At 38.1% G+C, this 15,122-nt stretch overlaps 1 protein-coding gene across 5 annotated transcripts in view; it reads left to right on the top strand.

Moving 5' to 3' along the window:
• The first annotated feature begins 1,188 nt into the window (after positions 1-1,188).
• LOC144197285 (uncharacterized) overlaps positions 1,189-15,122 on the top strand; it is a 38,089-nt gene continuing 24,155 nt past the window's right edge. For 3 of the 5 annotated variants that reach the window (XR_013326515.1, XR_013326512.1, XR_013326511.1), the window contains exon 1: positions 8,972-9,376. The gene's annotated coding sequence lies outside the window, so the exon portion shown is untranslated. Of the gene's footprint in view, positions 1,273-8,971; positions 9,377-15,122 lie in introns of those variants that run through there. The other 2 variants (XR_013326514.1, XR_013326513.1) reach the window with 2 other exon arrangements.

The following is a 15,122-nucleotide window of genomic DNA, read 5'->3' as shown; positions in this document are numbered from 1 at the left end:
TTATTGGAATACTGTGATATGAGGTGACACAATACAATGTAATGAGGAGTAATAATGAATAATATTAATTCATTAATATTTTTGAGTCATTTTTCCCTCACTACGACGTAACAGGCCAATGTCATAAATATACGTTATTCTCATTTGAAGCGAACAATAGACAATAAATAAGGTATACCTTCAGTCATCTTCCCACCAGAATTTATTTTATAACTTATTTTGCAAAATCGCTCCAAGACGCAATACCCATCTCCATTTAAATTTATGTTGGTGTTTATGACAATAGTCTAATTTTTACACGCTAATAAATCCCCTTTTTAAACCTTGCGGCTTCTTGTCCAGTGTTTATAATTTATTGATTTTACAGGCTAATGAGCTGCATGTTTTTTTTTGTTTTATCTATTTTTTTTAAATAGCGCTTTATACGATGTCACATGATGCAGTAATTTATTTATTTTTTTAATTTCAACAAAATTTAAACAGGTTGCGACCTTCATTTTTTTCAGAGATGTCACTTAAAATTTAATCTATTCCTGTCCAGATGCCTGCTTTTGTTACAATTACCTTGCATTTGATTTACTTGATGTCTAAATTATAATATGGCCTGTCTTCAATGAACCTGTAACACAATCTGATATCATAGTCAGACTGCTTCTGCTTTATGAGCAATAACCCATTCACCCCAGGGGTATATCAATCCTAATGCAGCTATTAAAGTCTGCTCGGGACATTATTGTGATTAGTGGCTTTATTTTTTGGTCGTTTTTTTTTTTTTTTTTTTTAACAGCACAAAATGTGACTATGAAAAGGGAAACATTGAAATGATTACCGGCCTTTGTTAATCACGGCTAATCTTCATAATTGTGATATTAATCAGAGTCGTGCATTCATTTTTTTTTTTGGAGACTTCCTCACCTTGTTTTTGAACGGCAGATGGTGAGAGTTGACATCATTAAATGATGTTTCCTCAGAGAATGTCCTTATTGTTGCCATCATGCAAAAAAAGACACTCATATTCATTACAGTTTAGGGGGTTGTTTATTAGATGAATGAAAATAATGGCACGGTGCGACCCAAAGTGATTTCGCTCAATATGCCTGTGGTTGTTTTAAACATCATCCCCATTTCATTGTTTTATTGTTGTTGTTTTTCCCCCAAAATAATACTTTTAAATGTTTTTATTTTTTTAGGAATCACTGCCAAAATGAGACCCTCCATTGGCCTTTCACCTGGAAAATGATAGCTGGACTAACAACCCCACCCAGTGGTCAGGTGAGTCACTTCCATAGCCGGAAACTTCCTATAGGCTCATTTCCTCTTGGATTAAAGCAACAACAATTCAATATAATTAATGTTCCTTCTTAGGGAACTGGAAATTGACCAAGAGTGCATTGAGCAAGCTTTTATGTTATTGATTAATAGGTGAGGAAGGGCATTAGATTCTTGCTAGATGTGATACTAGACTAATCACTTTGTTGATTTTCTCATAAGTTTAAATGCGTATCATAAGTACCAATATTTTTTTTTTTTTTTTGGTCTGATGGTTGTTTGGGAAGTTGATGAAATTTATGATTATGTATGCTTTTCTATTCACTCAGAATGTCAAATTTTTATTCAACCTGTTATAAAAACACATTATTTATCTAATATAATTTGACTTATTCATGTTGTAATATGTATAATGCATAGCTTACATGTGTGGGTGAATTATTAATTGATTTGGTTGAATCCACGCGTTTGTTCATGGATGAATGATTGGGCATATTTTCTTTTAATGTATAGGTGGGTAGTAAATTCTAGTCACGTCCAGAAATCGTTTATTGACATTTAAGCATGCCAACTACAGTAACATTGGATATTTGAATCCATAATCTTGTATTTGTGAGGCTGACCTGCTTTAACTAGCCCAACAAAAACATATCAATAACAATGTTTTCTAATTTATTCTGCATATCCAACCACATTTATTGATTAAAATTATTACCCATCTGCCCATTGTTAGCTGGGTTCTTCTGTCCATAATATGGTTTTACAAAGAAAGCTCCATAGAGATTTGAACCATAATTGGTATTGGCAAAGGTATTTTCTTTTCTTGGCCAAAGAAGATAAAACAAGTTACTATTTAGTAACTTAGTAACTACAGGACTGCTCTTAAAAAAATTAAAAAAAACACAAAACTTTAGATTTATAACCTTAAAGTGAATGTTTCAGAGGTGAGGGTTGATTTGTAAATTAATTTCATTTAGTCCAAAATGGTGTCACTTTTTGTTGTCTAGATTTGCCAGAAATACTCTTCTATTAAATCCTTGCATTTTGATGAACATTTGAATATATTTTACTACATTACAGTTCTATAAAGATGCAAATTTTGGGCTTGTACTATTTGCGGTAACTTGTGCAAGATGCAAGTACACTAAATCCCATCGACTGTCAAGGGACTATGTGGTGTGTGGGTATTTAAGATCATAATGTAAATCGCTAGCTAGCCATGTGAAGACGAAATGAAAAATTCCTGACGCTAAAGTCGTGATTAAATTTCCCATCAACTGTGATCTGCACTTCCCTTCTTTCCTAATACCCGCAAGCCGTCAGTGCCAACAGAACTGCGCATGTCGACGTGCACAACAGGCTGCCAAAAGGCAATCATAGCCACCGCAGAGCAGCAGAATTCAATGAGATGGATCATGTGGCTGTATCAAGTGCAGTTCATGAAAAGACTTTCAATGTGAGAAGAGGAACGCATGACATGATCACTGAACTGAGTAAACACACGAAGCTCCGCCTTTAGAACAAAAGTTTGAAACTTCTCTCATCTTCTAAACTGCTTTATCCTCATTAGGGTGGTGGGGGGGGGGGGGGGTGCTGGAGTCTGAATCAGTGACCAACCGACCCACAGGACAAAGGACACTCACAACCATACGTAGGGGCAATTTAGAGTGTCCAATCGGGCTACCATGCATGCTTTTGGACCGTGGGAGGAAACCGGAGTACCCGGAGAAAACCCACGCGGGAACATGCAAACTCCACACAGGTGGACGTGACTTGGATTTGGACCCAGAACCCCAGAGCTGTGAGGCCGACGCGCTAACCACTCGCACCACCGGGCTGCCCAAGTTTGAAATTTACTTCAATATTTAATTATTGCCAATAGGTTCAAAGTTTTTTGGGGGAAATTCCTGTAATAAGGTAGCTTGATCTGTTGGGTTTCTGTCAATGGTGGATTGTTGGCTTTTAGACAAAAAGTCATTGAAAATAAACGTATGAAGCGTTCAAGTATATTTAGTGTGATTCGATTTGAAACTATGAAGGTATTGAGCGGTTGAGGTGAACTGAGACCAGATGACTCATCCGACAGCTTTTGAATACATGCTTCAAGCACCTTGATAAACCTATTTGCTGGCTAATTAATTAGTTTTCCACACTCCCACAGTGTTGATATGTTATGTGATAGGATCACAATCACAAATGGCGCATGGACAGTTGACATCTACATTTATTGCATCTACATGGAGCGCATGTCAAACTCGTTTTTTATTCTGTTACCATTTCATTTGGAAGGCCGTCTTGTCTGCCAAATAGGCTGCCGACACCAATCAACTAATACATTTCCAGCTTTTCTGATCGTTGAAAGATCGTAATGAGATTTTCCCAAAATGATCTTTTTGAGCCTCTTATTAGGAAATATCCTTGGTTTTTTTTTTTCCGTTTACAAAATCCTCATTTGAACTTTTTGTCTTAGTAAGTTAGTTCTTATACACTAGTGTGACTGTTTTCTTTTCCTCTTCACTTTGCTTTTTCTGGTTGAAGCATCTTGCGGTCAGTATGATACATTATCATGACTGTCAATATGTTCATTTTCCCCATATTTTATACGTTTATTTTTTTTGGATCATTTCAAATTGTGTATGCCGTATAACAGCTTTTGTATGGGGATTTTTTTTTATGTAAAACTGATCTCGTTTTAACGATTTCGGCTTGAATCCAGATTGTCTCAGTCGGTGGTCGCAGACGAAAACCTCATCGTCAACTGCTAATATTGTCGTGCTTTTAGCATGATATGCCCATGAGCATTCACACGTCTGACTTTTCACTATATAAATATAGCGCGTCAACAAGCAATGCAATGTCTGCGTCAAACAGAATCTTGAATTTAGTGCATAAAAAAGTGGCCTATTTGAGGAAATTTGTGCCGCATAGCATTTATATGGTTTATTGTCACTTGATAAGGGAAATTGCAATCATTAATAAGGAGAGTAATCGCCCAAGGTTGCCAGGTATGCATTAAATCTCCTGTTTATTTTTGAAACCTCAGTCACAACACTGTGAATCGGCTAACAATCGGAATTTGGTTATTTTGTGATGTATTATATTTCGTAGTGTCCACTGGAGGCAGCGTTCGGCCTCTCGATCTCCAAAGACATCACGTGAGGTCGAATCCCTGAGTGCCTGTACACAGTGTGTGCTGCAGGGACCGTGGGGTTGTTAGCCTACTAATGGGCCCATATGGTCCCAAAACAAACAAACTCTCCCCTTTATTGCTCATAATGAGGTCATGAAGACAATGGTCTCACTGCGAGCACGCCAAGGCCAGTAGGGAACGTGCCCGAGGTTGCGGGCTGAGCCGCCATGACAGAAGGTCAATAACCTGCAGCCTCTTGTCTCAACCGCATATGGGAATGATAATGATGGGATGTCCGGTGCCTTCTCAGAATGTATTATGCGTTGCCATGTAAACAATCTGCCATATAAACCGAATATGATATAAACATGCAAAATGTGTTTTACAAATTCATAGTTGCCTCAAACAAGATGAATTATTGATATTTTTTACTGCTTTTGTTTTGCTTGCTTGTATTTATTTTTAAGGTCATTTTGGATGGCATAAAACAGTAAAGAAATGACATTCCCACTGTGGTGTGAACAGCAAATACAAATGTTTTTGTCGAAGAGCTAAATCGCTTCTTATTCAAATATGCAAGAAAATTGAGGAGAAAGCAGTCTCGTGTGTACAGAACAAAAAGATCACTTTCAAATGTACCAAAGTTAAAAAGACAGACTTAATGATGTGCTACCTCATTGGTTGCCATTGGTAGCGGATGACGTCCAATCCATTTGTGTTGAACCCACAAAGATTCTAGCAATGAAATGCTATTAAACTTATAAGTGGGGTAACATTGGTTCAGGTGGTTTTGTAGAATGATCGTGAGGTTGAATCCCAGTTATGCACATTGCCATTATGTCCTTGGCCAAGCCATGCAAAACAATGCCTCACTTTTGTCAGTCAGCCCCATGTCACCTGTGCTTATCATGGCCTACTATAGAGTGAAAGAAGAATAAAGCAATGAAAAGCAGCTTTGAGTGGCCTGAAAAGTGCAACATTTATTCTTTTTTAAGTAAATGAGGAAAATATGACATTTTTAAATGTCAGTTTATCAGAATAGTTTCAACCGGTGGATTCATCTGTCCTTGTCCACCTTCTGATTCCGTCCTATGGTGATATTTAGTTGGTTAGCAAAGTTTACTTCACCGTATAGATGTGTGGTATTACCCAATGATTATTTTTTGGAACTCACATTTTGCAAGTGGAAAATTGCCACCCAACAAAACTAAACTTGTCTTGACCAATTGTATGAAATGGACAATGGAATCATTTGTTCATGACGTACATTTTAACAGCGCCACCTGATCTGTCAGATCAAGACTGATTCACAAATTCTATTTATGAATCCTACGTGAAACATTCTCACCTATTTCTATTGGGAAAGCCGTGTTGGTACCACCAGAAAATTCTGTCATTTCACAGCTAACCCTCTTTTGGGGACTCTTAACATCACATTGAACATCCCCACTCATCACGTCACATGTGATCACATTTGCTGACTGCGTGAGTTGAACGTATGTCTTATTTTTCCTGAAATGAAAGTGAGTGAGTCTGATTCACTTCAATGCTTTTGGAGGTAGCACGTTGACCAGCTGGTCTGGCTTTTTGATGTTCCTCTCCTCTTTCATTCTTCGGGCTTTTTTCTCTTTTTCCGTCAAACCCTTCTGGGTACCAATTAGAGCTCAAAGCTGCTGCTGTGTGTGTTCACGTACATGCGCAAGAGACTTGAGGTGTGTGTGTGTGTGTGTGTGTGAGGGGGTGTATTTGTGCCTGACTTCATGTGTAATACTGCCAACTCAGAAAACAAGCTATAGGCTACCTGTCAACAAGCACTTCAATGTCCACCATCTGCTCATTTAAAAAAAGTCTCCTAAATACACCAGTTTTCACAAGCCTCTAACAGTAAAAAGGAGGAATAAACAGATTAGTCGTATATTTGTCTTGTGAGAGTCAGCAAATTTGGGGTTCAACCTAAATTGTATATATGTAAGCTTCACAGAAAGTACAAAAAGGAAGAGTAAGATTAGATTAGAACGTTATTTCATCTAGGAGATTTCTTGGTTGCAGTAGCAAGACAGACACAAGACACACAAGACATTGTAGACGTAGTTAAAAAAACTGGAGTCATACACAGGAAGTCTACAAGAGCAAATGCTTATGCGCTGAAAACCTTTTAGGACGGTTTTATGCCAAAAAGGCATTTATTCTGAATTCTTTCACTTCAAATTAGAACGAATCATAAAAGGAACAGACATTATCACACTGGCTATCTTACTGTTATCTTTATGAAACAGCTACACCCCTTTCTTAGGGGTGCATTTTAAATATTTATTTAAAAGACAAAAGCAATCATTTCTCCCTCCAGTTAAAAATCAATTCTCAATCAATCCTTTTAATCAATTCTCTTCCTGACTACTGGAAACCAACATCTATCCACTTTGAAATCTGACATCTAACTTGGATTTTGGATTCTGGTGTCATTTTTATCCATTACAGATAAATACGTAGTATGTCTGAAAGTGCTCTCATTGTTATGTTAAGTGCTGTCTGCATTTTGAGGAAATTTGTGAATAATCAGCATGAATCAATGAATGAATCCATTTATGAAACCATGCTCATTCTGTGCCGGGCTTTCAGTGTCATTCAAGTCAAACTAAGTTTTTCCTCTTGTTGCTCAGATGCACTCTATTATCAGCTAACAGCGCTTACTTCTCCACTCCAGGGACAGCACGTCCCCGTGGGGGAAAGAATGACACATTTTGAAAGCGATCTTTTATTCCAGCCATCATTTCCTTCTTTTTTCCCTTGCTCAATTTCCTGCCATTATCGGCATATCATGCCTCCAAAAGGAAATTGTCATCTTCAGCCACTTTGAGTAAAGACAATCTACGTAAAACCTGGCCTGTAGAATTTGTTATTTGTATTGACTTCCTATCTAAACCGTTCACTGAATCACTGCGAGCCCTTCCAATTCAAATGGATTAGACGCCTATTCCCGTCGATACCGGCCCGATGAGTTAACGTGTCCCTTTTCAGGAGACGCTGACTCATTGTTTCTCTACAAACCTCATTTCAAGGGCTCTGAGGGTACACTAAACAACAACTTAAGCAGTCAACAGGCCGTTCTTAAAGCAACCTGTCAGCATTCCAGCACTTGATTCACTCCAACGACTTTGGCTCACTTTCTCACTTTTTTTTTTTTGCTGCGCAGACAATTTCCATCCAAGTGGGCTGCACTTGCTGTCGTTTTCCCCGAGTCCCGTGGCGGGCAAAGGGCCTTTTGGACGCCCCTCTCGGCGGACAGTGCACTCAAAGAGTGCACCTCTGTGCCCTTGTTATTGGAAACCCTTTCAGGATGAATAACGAGAGGCATCACAGTGCCAAATGTCCCAGGCAGGAGAGCGTAGGCATTTCTCTGCTTACAGGACGGAAACTACATCTGTTTGGCAGCTAAATAGCGTGCCGAGTCATCAATCTGGACAGAAGCACCTTGCTTTAAACTGGTTGGTTGGTTGGCTAAAATAAACATGGAGGCGACACACTGTTGCTGATTTTGATTGGATGGAAAAAGACTGAAATTTGGCTGAAAAATTCGAAATGATCATGTCATCTGATCCTATATATCAGGGCTAGGGAACATATGGCTCGCGAGCCACATGAGGCTCTTTTGATGAGTGCATCTGGCTCTTTGCTAACCTGCGAGCTAAAATATGGCAACCACAGAACTGAGATAATACATCTAGAACTGCTTTAGTCTTCAATTTTTTTTCACTGTAGAGTCTTCAGGAATGTATCCTCTCATTGATTGGCAACGGCATAAGAATCTTTTAAAAATATTCATTTTTTTCCACTTTAGAAGTGGTGAAATTACAAAAAATAATTGAAAAGACACTTGTTTACATGTATGTATTTTGACTTTTGAATTCATAGTATGGCTCACAAGGAATAATATTGGAAAATATGAATTGTTTGTGGCTCTCTTCGTCAAAAAGGTTGCCGACCCCTGCTATATATCAATATTTAAAGGTGAGGTAGGGAGAACATAAATACAATAAAACAGGATTGTAGATGTTAAAAAACTACTGCCAGCTGTAATATGTTCTGGTTTTGTTGTTCTTTTATGAATTTTATAACTATAAATCAAATATGCTGGTCGGCAATGCAATTACAGGCAAGATAATCTGCAATGCAGGATGCTTACAATTGTTAAAAAAAAAAATTGTTTTAATTATGCCTTATCGTCCAAAATATAAGATAACACCGATACTATTAACACTAAAATATGGAAGATGATCTTTAAAAGGAATGGAACACCCTGTTTTTTTTCTTCCCACTCCAATGAACATTTTCCTTTTTAAGAAAGAAAAAAAATGTCGCCTTCATTTAAAAGCCACAACACTCATCAAAAAGTTTTTAGTGGCATAGAGAAAACGGCTGGTACGTGACCCCCAAAGTAGAAAAACTGTGACACGTAAGGGAGGTTGTCATCGTCTTAATGGCTTCACTGCCACCCTCGTTTAGTCATTCAGTGGATTAATGTGAGCCTCTTTGCTCCGTCACTTTGTTTATCCTCGTGTGTGACGGGTCAGGTCCAGTCATGTGAGCTCAAGGCGGATGAAACGTTCTTTTTTTTTTTTTTTTTTTTTGTGCGGACCGACGTTTTCTCTTGACACCTCGCACGGATGAAGTCGCTCTCACGGGCCTTACATCCACCAAGACGGTTCATGCAAATCAAAAGTGCAAGAGGATCATTATGTGAGCCTAGCTAAGTCTGCCAGGGTGTGATTGAATGAGAATATGCACATTCTGTCTTGAGGAAAGAAGGAAGCGGGTGAAATGGGGGTTAGTCGAGGGCTGATGCAAATAAGTCACTCTTTCGTCGCCGTTTTTATTTTTATTTTTTTTCAAAGCAGCAATTTGCTCTATTTTATGAGCGGTGATGTGTTCAAATATCTTCTCATCAAGCAGGTACAAGCTCTATTGTTGTGATTCCGGGTAAGTGGATGACCTGTTAATGTCGAAAAGAATGTAAACACACTAGTCAACATTCCTGCTTTTTTTAACCCTCTCAATTGCTGGTAAAGAAGAAAACTATTTCAGGGATAGATGTGCGACAGGAGGGCTTTGATTTCATTTGATTCATCTTAGTTTAACCACTACCTTTTAATCCAAGAGTGCCTCTTTGCCTCGTGAGCTATTTTTTTGAAAGACCGCCTCCAAATCAACCAACCAAGCCATCCGGTATCTAATGTATATCACTGTGTATTATCAATCTAGTTTATTTTTTTTTTTTAAACACACAAAATAGACTTGATAATTAATATTTTTGCCCATTAAAATTGTTGGAAAGTTATTATTTACCTGGCAACCTCACAATTTGAGGGATCAAGAATTTGATCTTATTTCACATCAAGAATGTGAATGTAGCTCATAATACCAAACATATTGTACATCTCTGCTCAAAATCTAAAAACTCTACAAATTTTGCCAAAAAGACCTAAGATAACATTCACCCCTTTGTTTTCATTTGTAAAAATTCTTCTAATCATTGACTGGCGTTGATGGTGATAGGCATCCAATTCATTTGGATTTGAACTCATTCCTTGCCGCTAGCCTCCACTAGTTGGAATTGATTTGATCCACAGTACATCACATTAATGATACACGGTAACGTGAATGAATTTCTTTGTCATCTATGGGGGAATTTGGGTTTTATTACTGTAATTTAATCATCTTTCACTGGCTGTTTGATAAACAACCTGGCCTTTTGGTTTGATTTTCTCCCTCTCAGGCTCTCTTGAGCAAAGCCGGGTATGTTGTTTATTGTGTCCTTGCTCTTTTCATCATTGTAAACACTGATGGTGGACACATGATCTGTACTAAATTGAAACTCTTGTTTTCCTCCGATTCTCCTTTTGCCTCCTTCAATTTCTGTGTCCTTCTCCATGACTGTTTACGTCTGCGCCCATCTATCCAGTCATCCATCCACCCCCCGCCCCCCTTAGGCCAAGATGTCGAGGGAGAGGGCTGTTTATGAGCATCCTTACAGGAAAGCTACAGATAAATGTCACTGTCTGCGGCAGAATTAAACATTTAGTGGTAGGCCTTGGAAAGGGCTTTGGGATAAAAACGCTGCATTGCATTGCAGTGCAGTAAACTCACACATTTATGTTAGCTGTTAGCTTCAAGCAACTATCTCTGTTGGATGACTCCATCTGGAAAATGTTCCACATTGCCCTATTGTCAGGAATGCCATTTTTGAGTCGATTTAGTGGTCCTCAAACCAAATCTAGATTGCATGTTAAATATCTTTGTTCTTCTCCATTAGGTTGAACATAGTTTGCAAAACATGTTCTATTTTTAACACTTTCTCAACTTCATTTGAATTGGGATTGTAAGTAGAAGCATCCATCGTGTGCCTCTCGCAGTGTTGATCGTTTTCTTGGATAGTGAAGAAGAAGAAGAAGAACCGGACTGTCACGACTGTGTTTCTTGGCCTCGGGCTGCAGATGCATCCCGGTACCCAGAGGAGTCATTTAATGGCTCAGCCAGCGCCAGGCTTTTATGGGCTCACATCTTTTAAAAGAGTGCTTTTTTTACCCTAGAATTACAGCACATTGAGGTGTGGCGAAGAGGTACGTTGAGAGCTCTCTCTGGCGTTTTGGAAGGGGACAGGTGTTTTATGGTCTGGACCACTGAGGCGTATGTGTGTGTATGTGTGTGTGTCTCCTGACAGGGGTAATCGCTCAGAGCGACGATGAAGCCTTAAACGCCAACTCTGCGTTCGACTTGACTGCATATCCAAATAACACTTCTAGCGTGTGGAGACAAAACTAATAAGGCATATTCTTTCTCTGAGCACTTCACAGGGAAAAGAGCCTTGAACTTCGACAATGTACAGACTTGATTTGCCCCCGTCCCGAAGACAAATAGTTTTCTTCTCTTTCGGTGCAGTCAAGAAGAGAAAGGGTGCAATTCATTGCCCTCACAATGTCTTCATAGATGGCTATTTGTCAGGAACACTCACTTAATAATCCCACTGTACTGATGTAATGTCTGCTTTATCCCAGGTGTCCTCCTTCTAGCTTTAAATCCTTTAAGATTATTACATGAAATACATTATCGCTTACACTTGTTCTGCCAAATGAGCTCACTTAGTATCAAGGCCCTTTGGGGGGGAATTACAGACTTTCTCTGTTTTTCACAGAATTGCACTTCCGAACACGTTAATAGTTTGCAATAAAGTTTTAGATTAATGTATCTTTTTTCTCCTTTCCGTGTTTCGACACTGTAATTGAAGATGGAGATGAAAGATGGTCATAAATGGCACTTTTAAAGCACTCATTTTATGATTAATGTATTGTCAATCTTCAAGTTGGAAAAAAATGACCTGTCTATTAGCAGCAAATAGGCTTCCTTCTTGACGTTTTTGGGCAATTTTGTATTTGTCTCTTTTGACATTACTGCCATAGATTCAAGTAGTAGCTTTCGCACTCGGCTTTAAAAAGACAGACAACACCACTTATAAATGACCTTCATGTGAAAGAGTTGCTTAAAGCATTTAAGTGGACCAATGTTGAATTTGCTATGCCTCTAATAATAGAAAAAAATATTTCTCAAACATACACTACAACAAAAATGACAACACTACATTAACTTTTGTATTGTTGTATAAGTGCAAAAACATGAGATTGTTGATCTGTTTGTGTTAATATTCCAATGTCAGTTTGATCACCCTGAAAAAAAACTCAATTTTTGTGTTTTTATTATTGTTATTGGCACTAATTTTCTTCCACATAAAAATAGAATCCCATTTGAACCACAATGCTGCTTTAGCTGATAGTATTGTGGTATTCATAATAGGGGTTATCCTACTTTGCAGTTTTTCAATCATCTCGGCCAGGTCTGGTGTACATTATCCACGATATCCGAGGGATTACTGTATTAATGTCGCCATGGGGAATGGGGGGGAAATATGTTATACTATATGATTGTCAAAAACAGAAGCACCATTAATAAAATGTCCGCCACCTTGTTGTCATAGTGAAAAGGCATTTTATTGTTCTGATAATTCATCATCCTCTTCTACAAGTGCGTATATTTTATCACACATACACATTTAGTGTTTGTTTAAGCATTTCTCGCCTATCGGTCGGCGAATGCATTTATCTGCCTTTTTGATGACTTGCATGCCGCAGGGAAACTACGCCTCGTTCAAGGGAGGCGAGGTAGGCGCGTGATGGAGTGCTCCTTTCGGCAACCTGGCACCGATGTGAACACATTGATTTTTGTGACAGATTAAAAAACATCAAATCGACCATAAGAACAAGAAGGAAATTGCTAAATGGACCATATGTGCGCAAGACGCTTTTATATGTATTCGTTCACCACCATCCATCTTATTCATAGCTATAGATCCCAAGTCGGACCCCTCACTTGTTTTGGTATGAGATCCCGGGACCTCATGAACGCATGTTCATATATTGTGCCAAATACATCCTGTTAAGTGATCATGCAATGGTAGTTGATTCAACCCAGTTGTGATTCCAGTAATAGTTATTCTAACCTTCTAAACTATATATTGAACTTTTTTCATAGTGTGGATGATAATCAGGTGCGACTTGTGTTTTAATTTTTCATTTATTTACACCGACAGGCACAAATATGGCACTTGAAGTGAAAACTTTACACGTAAATACTGAAGATGAATGTTTTTATGGGTTGGTAGGAAATTGGAGTGAGTTTGAAAGTTTGGTAAATAATATTGTGTGGTGCGGTTGACTCCATAGTTATTGAATCAGTGTCTACATGTTGTATTAACAGTCACCAATTTAACCTGTTGCCCTTTCTTTACTGTATTGTGTAATAATTGTTCTTGGTAGTCTTGTTTCTGGTTGTACAAATTCCCCCCAAAATGCCACTTATACACTAGTGAGACTTTTTTCGGCTTATAGTGCAGAAAATACGGGCTGCTTCGTTTAATTTCATTGTATTTAAAATTCTTTCTCTTTTTTTTACTACCCATCACTCAATATACGTGGACCACATTAATCAGAGGTGAAATCGGGGCCACAAAATATTAATCAATGGGCCACAGGTCTAAGACAAAAAAAAAACATTTAAATAAAGATATCACAATGTGCAAATGGAAGGGTTAAATACAATTTCACGCATTGAATGGTAATGTTTTCATGCTCATTAGTGAATTTAAGAAATAATATTCTAGCGGGTACAACAGTAGGAAGGAAGGTTGTTGATCTGTTGTTTTAGTTTGAGTGTTTGAAGTAGCGATATAATTGAGTTGATGTGTTCAGTGGACTAATATTTTTTAGAGCAAGCCTGATTCATCTATCACCGTCAATGAGTTAATGAGGATGTGGGTGAGTTTTTGAGAAACCTATAATTAAGTTAGGCATTCTAAAGTTTAAAGGATGATTTCAGTTTTTGACCCTGCAATGATTACCTCAAGCAAAGTAGCTGAAGTTTTTCAGCAACTGCCTGTCTGCTCTAAGACTATGACCTGTGTAAAGATGTAATTAACCAGTAATTAGCCCGGGCCCAGCTTTAAAAGCCTTAATGACACGCTTTAAGTTAAGTTTAACGAAGGCTTCTGGAGTTCTCTGCACGACAAATGAAAGAATCTGTGTACTTTCCCAGCCCATTACTAGTAAGTCCCCACTTTATCCATCCATCAGACTCAAAAACAGCACATGAAAGCACCTTCTGTCTCTCAGCAGAAGATTTACGCTTCTTATTCTCTGATCTTTTCAACTTCTTGTCTGCCGTTGGATTAAGATAGAAGGAATGCAAATGAGTACAATTTTGTCACAACCGTATGTCACTATTTTATCATAGGATTTACTGAAGGAACACGCTGGACAAACGGCAGTACTGGCTATTTGCTGTAATTGGACCATCAAACATCAGTAGTGCAACTACACAACAGACAGAAACACAGATAAGGCAAGCCAAGAGCACAATGTGTGAATTTGTGTCTTGAAGCTTTACAGGCAATTTGGGAGTAAACGTCTGATCCCAAAGTTGTCGGGTACTTTTTACCACCAGAATTTCGAAAAAATGTCAGTGAAGTCCTTGCTAACAAAGTGGATGAAGGCGTGTGTGTGTTTCTTCATGTAAGTGAATATAGGCTTTGGTGAACAGATGGTACTTGGGGTATTTTTTTTCTTCTGTCCAGAGTTGCTGCATAAGGGATTTGAGTAGAGAGTTTTAGAGGTGAGTGTCAGGACTCTAGCAGAGGAAAAACTAGAATCGTCTGTGAAGAACTGTAGTATTGTATAAAAAAATGAGAATAATAATACATTATTATAATAAATTTTTACTATGAAAGACAAATACATTCTAAAAATATACTTCCAACTATGCCTGCCAGAATTTTACCATTCAAAAAAAAAAAATAAAAAAATGGGACAAGCATGAATTTTACAATCCAAAAACCAATTTGCAATTAACAACTAACTGTCATAAAAGCACTGTATTTTCATCATAGTTTTCCAGCAAACCTGTGTAGAAAGTATGTATCTGATCTGGTGGTCATGTCAGAGCATGTCTTTTCTTCTTCTTACCTGGGCATTGAATCCATGATGTCACTGAGACAGTCGAACGCACTATCTGCTGAGGCAATAGCCCGCTATAGTTATCGTCAACATGTTCTTTTAAGTTCCCAAGGTGTGAAGTTTTCCTGATCTTCTACGTACATAGTCATCAAATGCCATTTTTTTTC

The sequence above is a fragment of the Stigmatopora nigra genome, chromosome 5 (genome assembly GCF_051989575.1).
Source record: "Stigmatopora nigra isolate UIUO_SnigA chromosome 5, RoL_Snig_1.1, whole genome shotgun sequence".
NCBI lineage: Eukaryota > Metazoa > Chordata > Actinopteri > Syngnathiformes > Syngnathidae > Stigmatopora > Stigmatopora nigra.
The sequence above is the reverse complement of the archived record's forward strand: the minus strand, read 5'-3'. Positions and strand labels throughout refer to the sequence as shown.